General features: G+C 29.8%; 1 long non-coding RNA gene across 4 annotated transcripts; it reads left to right on the forward strand.

The window, feature by feature from the left end:
- Positions 1–202: 202 nt before the first annotated feature.
- LOC110712918 lies at positions 203–7770 on the forward strand. 4 transcript variants are annotated; one of them, XR_002509729.1, is made up of 6 exons: positions 203–942; positions 1287–1440; positions 3238–3489; positions 3905–4145; positions 7045–7228; positions 7386–7770. It is a non-coding gene; the product is annotated as an uncharacterized LOC110712918 (long non-coding RNA). The 4 variants fall into 4 exon arrangements; XR_002509728.1 differs by lacking the exon at positions 7045–7228 and having other exon boundaries at positions 562–942; positions 1287–1444; positions 7386–7765; XR_002509730.1 differs by lacking the exons at positions 7045–7228; positions 7386–7770 and adding an exon at positions 5077–7038 and having other exon boundaries at positions 563–942.
- The last annotated feature ends 861 nt before the right edge of the window (positions 7771–8631 follow it).

Consider the following 8631-nt stretch of genomic DNA (forward strand, 5'->3'; position numbering starts at 1 on the left):
AAAAAAAAATAACCAATATTTGCAACACTTTAACTACAAATTTAGTAATTTATGGAGAAAATATCAACAACTTTGTTTAATTACATAATGCAATATAATTACATGGCTTACAATATTTTTTTTTCTTCAAAAAATCACATATATACTAATTTAATTACATAACTGAATTTAAATATTTAAAAAAAAAAAATTTACCTCAATATGGATGTTTTGCAACAAATATATTCTTCTACAAATTTAAAATGCTTAAGAAAATAAAAAAGTGGAGGATTTTAGGTGATTACGAAATTATATCAAAACATATCAAAATGCATGTCTATTTATAGAGAATTTAATTTTATGACCGTTGGTAATTTTTTTTTTTTTTTAACAAATATATTTTTCGGAAAATCAGTTACAAATAATATTACCGTTGTAAACGGCTAGTATTTTCTCATTGGTCAATCCCCTGCGCAAGACACGTGGCGCGCTCTGATTCGCCAGCAATTCTGACGCACCTCTGCCAGCGAATTTTTTTTTTTTATTTTCTAAGCGTCAAAACGACGCGTTTTGGAAGCGGCCCTTCAGACCACTTCATCAAAACGCGTCGTTTTGATAAGGGCCCAGCCAAATTTTTTTAATTGCGTCTGACCTGCTGTGGGGCCCACTTCCTTCACTGTAGCTACACGAAAATGCTCACTCTTTGGGCAAATTTCATTTTGCCCATGGGCTTTTTTTGGCTTGATCAAATTTTCTCACCTTCTACAATGGTGAGCATTTTATTTTCCCATCAAATTTGCCCATGAGCAAATAAAATGCTCACCATTGGCATTGCTCTAAACCCTACCAAACCGTACAAATTTTCTCTCTCCTCAAACTTTCAATCCTCTTTACTTCCTCTCTCCACAAATCCCAAAATCTAGCCCAAATTTCTGCAAAAACAACCTAAATTGCTCAAATCAGGTCGTTTTCTTCGATTTTGTTCTAATTTTATGAATTTCGTAAGATTCTCATGAATTTCTGATATGATTTTCAATCATTTTCGGCGTTTTTATGGTTTATTTTGTTCGATTTTTATTGTTGATTTTGTTCGATTTTCACGATTTCTATACTCAATTTTGTTCGTTTTGTTCACGTCTGATTTATATTCGATTTCTGATATGAATTTCATTGTTTGATTTATGTTCGATTTTACTATTTATACACGTTTTGTTCGAGTTTTCCTGATTTTGTTCGAATTTTATGATTAATCATTTTCATTGTTGATTTTAGACTTCCTTATTTACGAGTTGAATCTATGGCTGCAGATGGAAGTTTCATTACTCTAAGTACGTAGTACATATTTTCATAAGGACACACACAGACAGTCTCGGAGCGCCGGAGTGATGTCAGGGCTTCACATATCTTCTAGCGCTCCATTGAAGAACGGCCTTCCTCCTCAAGAACTCCTCGATGATCTTTGTAGGTTTCCATCTTCTCTCTCCTCTTTTTCCGCCATTTTTACCACCTTTAATTCTCTCTATTCTACTCAACTCAACTTGCATTGTCAATTTAATTTTTAATTTTTTGCTCTCAATTTCAGTTAATTTGTTAATTTAATTGATTTAAGTTAATTTTCTGCTTATGATGTTTAAATTCGAGCCTCTACAGCTTTCTCGACACTTTGTATAACAATAATTCGTCACTTTTTTGTTCTTCAATTTTATTTCATTTTTCTTCAATTTTTTTGTTTGTATTGCGTTTGAGTTTAATATCTTAAACCCTGTAAGATGATGAGAAAATGTTGATGTTGATCTACTTAATTTTGCTACTTTGTAATTCCTAATTACCTATGTGTTACAAGTAGAAGATCTAAATTGATGTATAGGCGCCACGGTTTAGTAATATATCTTAAGCTCACGTTACTAGTTCAAATTACAGTATGAATACGAGTAACAGTTCCAGACATAACAAAAAATTATCCTTGGGTGTCATAGTATTTCATGCTTAATTTGGGGGATTCCTATTATGCACAAATTATGCTTCTGTTTGACCATGATCAGATGACTTTAAAAAATAATTCCAATATTTGTGCTGCTGATTGCAATACGTGTCATAGTTGCTGTAAAAGTTGATTAGTCTGTTAGGATTTAACAATGATTAATGTATACTAATAGAATTCGTCAAAAAAAAAGTATACTATTAGAAGCTAATTGCTAGACTTTAAAAAGTACTTGCACGATAAGGTTGAAGCCAAAATTTCCAAACATCCAATTAATCAACTTTAATTCATTCACAACTTAGACTAGATTAACATAAACTCAATAGACCTGTTGACATAACCCTATGTCCCTTCTTGCCGAAGGTGTTCAAGCTAGGAAGGTTACTCTCTGTGTGTGTGTGTGTTAATTCTGTTTTTTTCTTATATCTTGGTTAAAGATTTGTTTCTAGTATAATAACGAGTTTGAGTTTGAGCATCGTTTTGCTGCCATGTTTATTCTCTTCTATGACATGTCCATCTTATAGCTCCTTAAGTTGTTTGTTTTGACACAAAGAAGCTTGAGACTAAGATGGTGATTATGTTGGCTTGTATGCTCTTACCATTAATTGTAGGTATAAAGACCTTTAAATGCATTGGACTTGAATGAATCTTGTAAAGAGTTAAAAATATATAATGCCTACAAAGACAACTATTTTCAGCATGTTCTAAACTATTTTCAGCATTTTCTAAACTATTCTTATGTTTAAAATATATTACTAATGTTGGAATGTTACGAATGTTTTTTATTATTTAAAATTGCAGCAAAATGCAAGGCCAAAATGAAGAAAAATCAGAAGAAAAAATTACTATTATACCAGATGAAAAAATTACTTACGGAAGAAAAAAGTAATTAAAGTTTATGTATTATTTTTCCCTTATGTTCTAAAGTTTTCCCTTATGTTCTAAAGTATTTCTATTATGTTCTAAAGTTTTCTATTATGTTCTAAGATTTTCTATTTTGTTCTACAGTTTTCTATTATGTTTTAAAGTTTTCTATTATGTTCTATTATATTTTCCCTTATGTTCTAAAGTTTTCTATTATGTTCTATTATATTTTTCCCTTATGTTCTAAAGTTGTCCCCTTATGTTCTAAAGTTTTCTCTTATGTTCTAAAGTTTTCCCTTATGTTCTAAGATTTTCTATTATGTTCTAAAGTATTTATATTATGATATAAAGTTTTCTATTATGTTCTAAAGATTATCATATATGTTCTAAATCATTTATATTTGATTTTAAAGGAAAGTTGTTGAAAATGAAGCGGAAGTAATTGAAAAAGTTGAATTTGAGAAACGTGTGCAAAGTCAAAAACAAAAATACAGTGCCAAGCTTTCATCAAGGATTCAACCAACTAGAAAAATGAAAAAAAAGGAAGAAGAAGATAAGGATGATGATGATGAGAATGATGATCAACATGATATTAATGATGAGATGGACCAAAGTTGGAGGAGAAATATGATAAAAGAGATGGCGTGAATGATGATAGTAAATAGGTTCTAAATTATTTGTTGATGTTTTAAAGTATATGTTAATGTCATAAATTACATGTTTATATTCTACATTCATGCTTATGTTCTAAAGTTAATGATTCAATTAATATGTAACTTTATTAATTATATACATATGTTCTAATACATTCATGCTTATGTTCTAAAGTAAATGATTTAATTAATAAGTAAATGATTTTTTGTAAGTAGCATGCTTACATTTCCAAATTAATGTTTTAATTATATACATATGTTCTAAAGTTTATTTTTTATAACAATAATTTATCAGCTAATTCAAATCTTTATAATGATGTTCTAAAGTTCATGCTTTAAAATACATGTATTCTAAATTATATGCTGACGTTCTAAAGTTTATGTTTTTATTATGTTAAAATTCTTTCTAATATTCTACTTTTTTCAGGTGGTTTTGAAAAAAAAATATGAAAAGTAAGAAAAGAAAGATTGAAAAAGAAAAGGATGATGAGGATGTCAAAATAATCAAAGAGGAAAAACAATAAGAGATCAGCTTATCAAAGAGTTACTGCTAAGGAATTGATGAAACAAGTGTTGGTAGGTCTTTCTGATAAGCATAAACAAGCAATTAAGAAAATGGGATCTGGAGCTTTTTTGAAATTGGATGCACCACATTATGTGGATTCTTGGTAAGCACTAGCATTAACTTTTATTTTTTGTTTTTATTATTTAAATATCAACTATATGTTCTAATTCTTATAAAGCAATCAAAAAATAAAATTAAATTAGAATTTTTTAATAATTCATAAACTTACCAAGCAATTTTCTTTGAGATAGAGGAGAGAGAAGAGAGAAAAGGCTGCGGAGAGAGAAAGTGTTAAGGTGAGAGATTTAGGGTATTTTTGTTTAAAGTGTGAAGAAAAAGTTATAAAGAATTACAGAAATGTCATTACTAAAGGAGTATTTTAGATGGTTAGATCAAAATCAATGAACGGTTGAGATGGGTTCTTATATAACATTGGGTTCTTATATGATCCTTTCTATATATATATATATATATATATATATATATATATATATATATATATGTTTGTACATAAACAAATTACGTAAAATTATTTATAAAATAACAAATTATGTATAACTATGTAATTATTATATTGTATCTAATTGGATCATCAGATACAAGTGGAGATACAAGTGGAAAACTGATGCTTTAGAATAATTATATACGCATAGGCATAAAAGTTCAACCCTAACTCAATAAATCGATGTTTATCTATATTTTTTTTTCCTATCTAACCTAACATTTAATATAATCTATTCTCTCCAAAAATTGCAGAGGGTCTTGTCTAGTCTTGTTCTCCTTTTTATACCAAGCCTCTCTTAGACATAATTAAGGAGGTTTGTCATGTAATGCTTAGGTGGCTTTTACAACAGAAAATCAGAGACCTTAATACGGGTAAAAATAAACCTTAAAATATATTTAGACAAACGAGCTAGAGGGATTCGGAATAAAGAAGTATGCTTGTTTTCAATACCAGAATTTTTTTTACTAACGTAGTAAAAGTATGTTGAAGTTTTGTGATCACAATAAAACTTTTTTGTGACCATCTGTAGTGGCGTGGAGTCAACCTAGTTGGCGTTGTGTTCAATCCAGTTAGCTTCATCAATCATTATAATTTATAGCCCAACCCCAAGAAAATTATCGAGCTCAGAAGATTAAATCCTAGCATACAGGGAGTCCAATTCTTTCTCTAGTTGTTTCTTTTTATCGTCGATATCAACAATACTCTTCTTCAGCTTCAATATCTTTTCAGTTTCTGACTTGTATCTTTTATGGAGTTTTGTGGCCTTCTCAACTGTAGGAGCTAACTAGTCCACTTTCAAGCCTAGACACCGAAGATCAGCTAGGTTTGATTGTAGCTCCTCAAATAGGGAATCAGTTAAATTTCGTCCCTTGGTGTTGTCAATGGTGATTTTCAGCTTTGCCACTGACTTTAACGCGCAAGTTTGCATGTTCTTGCTACAAACGATACTTTGACGGCCTTCATCAAATAGACCGTGTTGGCGAACAATTCTTGTTGACGAAGGTTCAATATTGTTGGTGTAGGTTCAATCATGTTGGCGGATGTTCAACCTAGTTGGCGTGGGGTGCACTTAGTTAGAAAAAAAAAAGAACAAAATAATGCAAAATAATCAAATTTTTCACATTATGAAAAGTAATGAAATAAATGATCATTTTTCACATTATAATTGAACATTTTATAAAACCATATATTACCATCAAAAACTGCAGAGGGCCTTTGTAGTACCCCTTGCCTTGCTGCTTTCTCCAATCAACATGACTTTTAATTAATGAGTTAAATACATACTGACACCAATTCAAATTTCTTATTCTTTCTTTGTCCATCATTAAGAAAAGAAAATTGAAATGACATTGATTGTTTAATATGCACTTCATCATGCAGTTCACAGCAACTGCTAAAAAGTTAGATATGAAGTGTTCACTTGGTGGTCTATTGTTGATGAATTTATCATGTATGTATCCATTCACAATATGTTAAGAAAATGAACAAGACAATTACAATTTTTGATCGTTTAATGTATTAAAAATGAACATTTTAAGAAAATAACTGATCATACCTGACTCACTGATAGAGTATTTCCTCCCCTAACTTTTTCCATTTCTTCAGAAATTCTGCATATTTATCACTAGCTTTATAAGACTTTGCCTCAACAATTGGAATTTCTCTTGTAGGCAAGCCATAAACTACCCTCACATCCGCTACCTCAACTTCAATTTTTTCATTCTTTGGCAATCCAAAAGTCTGACTACTCTCTTCAAAACTATCCAATATCCAATTACAGAATTTTTGATCAAGTTGTGGTAATTTGATGTCAAGAAGTGATCTTAACCTATATCAACCACTTGTTTTTGATCTTTTGTCATTATATCTATCCATGCTATGAACTTGACATGTCCTTTTTTGATGATATCTCTTCCTCAAATTCCTCTTCCAACTTAGTTTCCTCATCCTCAACTATTTCAGTTTTCATCTTTTTTTTCTTCCTCTTCTTCCACTCTTTCCTTGATTGTACACCACCAACTTCTGTTCCCCCTTCTCAGTCTTTGCCTTCACTTGCTTCTGTTCCTTCTCTTTCTTTGCCTTTTTCTTCTTTGGTTTTATTTCAACTTCCTCCTCCTCTAATTCATCATCTTCCTCATCGACAGGTTCTGTTTCAACTTTGTAGATAGAATCTTCACTATCATCACCACTGTTAGTGGAATTTTCATCAGAAGAAGAATCCTGAGATGGTTCATCATATGGAACTTCCTGTATTTTTTTCCTCTTTCGATCCCAATATTCTTCTTGGCTGACAGCTGAAAATGAATATAAAATTCATCAGCTATCATCATTTAATGTATTGAAAATAAACATTAATCAATTGAATATAAAAAGTAACTATATGTGTAAATGAATATAAATGTTTCTATATATGATCATTCTGTTTTTTGAAAATGAACATTCATAAAGAACATGATTATACTAGATTTCTTAGCAATTTTCTTTATTCCTCGTGCAGGTGTGGGAGCAGATCTCTTTTTTCCTGATTGAATAACTTTTTCAGCAGGAGCACCTGGTCTCTTTTGAATAGGAGGAATATTTTGTGGTTGACCTCTTTTATCAGCAGCAGTTGTCTTTTTTCCTCTTGTATAAAATTAAAATACATGACCATTTTTGTAAATGTAAATGGTCATTTGCAAAAAGTAATATGTTCATTACTTTTTTACACTACTATAAATTATTCTGATAAAAAATATATTAAATATTTACCTTTTTTAACTACTTTTTCAGCAGGAGCACCTGCCATCTGTTGAATGGGACTAATATCTTTTGCTTGCCCTTTTTTCTGAACTTTTGCAGGAGGTCCAGATTGTTTTGCTTCATCAAGAGCAGCTGCCTTTTTTTGTTTTGGTGAAGCTTCCTTGATAGCAGGTTCAGATTGTGAAGCTTTAGATTGGACTTTTGCAACAATTATGATAAAACAATATACTGTACTATCAATTGTTGATTTTGAAAATAGTTATTAAAATGTATGATAGCTAAACATTTGCTTTTAGATAACTAATGATAGACTTACATTAAAAACGTGGTTGAAAACTCTAAAGCTTATATAGAAAAGACTTACACCGTACTCAAAATAAATTATACATGGTTAATGACTCAATTATAATAAACCACACAATATTAATGAAAAAAAAATATATATACAAATAGTTGGTTGGACCATCTCACTGTTTAATTAAATCTTCATATTTCTTAGCGGTAGAAAAAGTAATTTTCATATCATGCACGAATCGATATGACATTGTATAATACAGTTATAGTTAAACAAATCAAAGCAATAATAATCATTAATTGAAATAATACGGAGTACCCATCAAGATTCTTATTACACTTGTGTTGTTGTGCAGTTACCCATTATTGAGATATAAGGGAGTATGAGAAAGGATAGGAGTTTGAGGCATGAAAATGCAAATCCCTCTTTTTAGGCCGATGATTTTTTTTTCAAGCAAAAAATGCAAATCCCTCTTTTTAGGCCGGTGATATTTTTTCAAGCAATTCATAACTGCTACATGCATACTGATAAGGTAAAGAATTGAAGTTACAAATGGTGTAGCAATTTCCTGTATCAAATTCTCTTTAGTAGTGAGTAGGGGATTAGAAAATTTTATTTTATTTTTTTAATTTTTTTTTGAAAGAGATAAATTAAACCTTTTAATTCAGATTTTTTTTTTTCCTATTAATCATTATTAGTAAAAAAAGATAATTGAGAGAATTTGAATGGTTGGTTAAGATTAAATTGTAATACATTCATAAAATTTATATAGTAAACAAATATAATTAAATAATCATCCATAACCAATAATCAAAACTATCGAAAACCTTGAAACGTTCACTTTATTTAATCAAATTATCTTGATCAACATATTTCAATCCGTTTACATTTACAACTAAGAACTATATATTCACTTATAACAAATTATAACCAATCCAATTACATAATAATTTTCAAAGTATTTTTGTACCCGTTCAAAATGCACGGGATATATATCACATAGTAAGATATTGAAATAAATAATAGTTTTGTTTTTTACAAATACTATAA

This window comes from Chenopodium quinoa, unplaced genomic scaffold (assembly GCF_001683475.1).
Source record: "Chenopodium quinoa cultivar QQ74 unplaced genomic scaffold, ASM168347v1, whole genome shotgun sequence".
NCBI classification, from domain to species: Eukaryota; Viridiplantae; Streptophyta; class Magnoliopsida; order Caryophyllales; family Amaranthaceae; genus Chenopodium; species Chenopodium quinoa.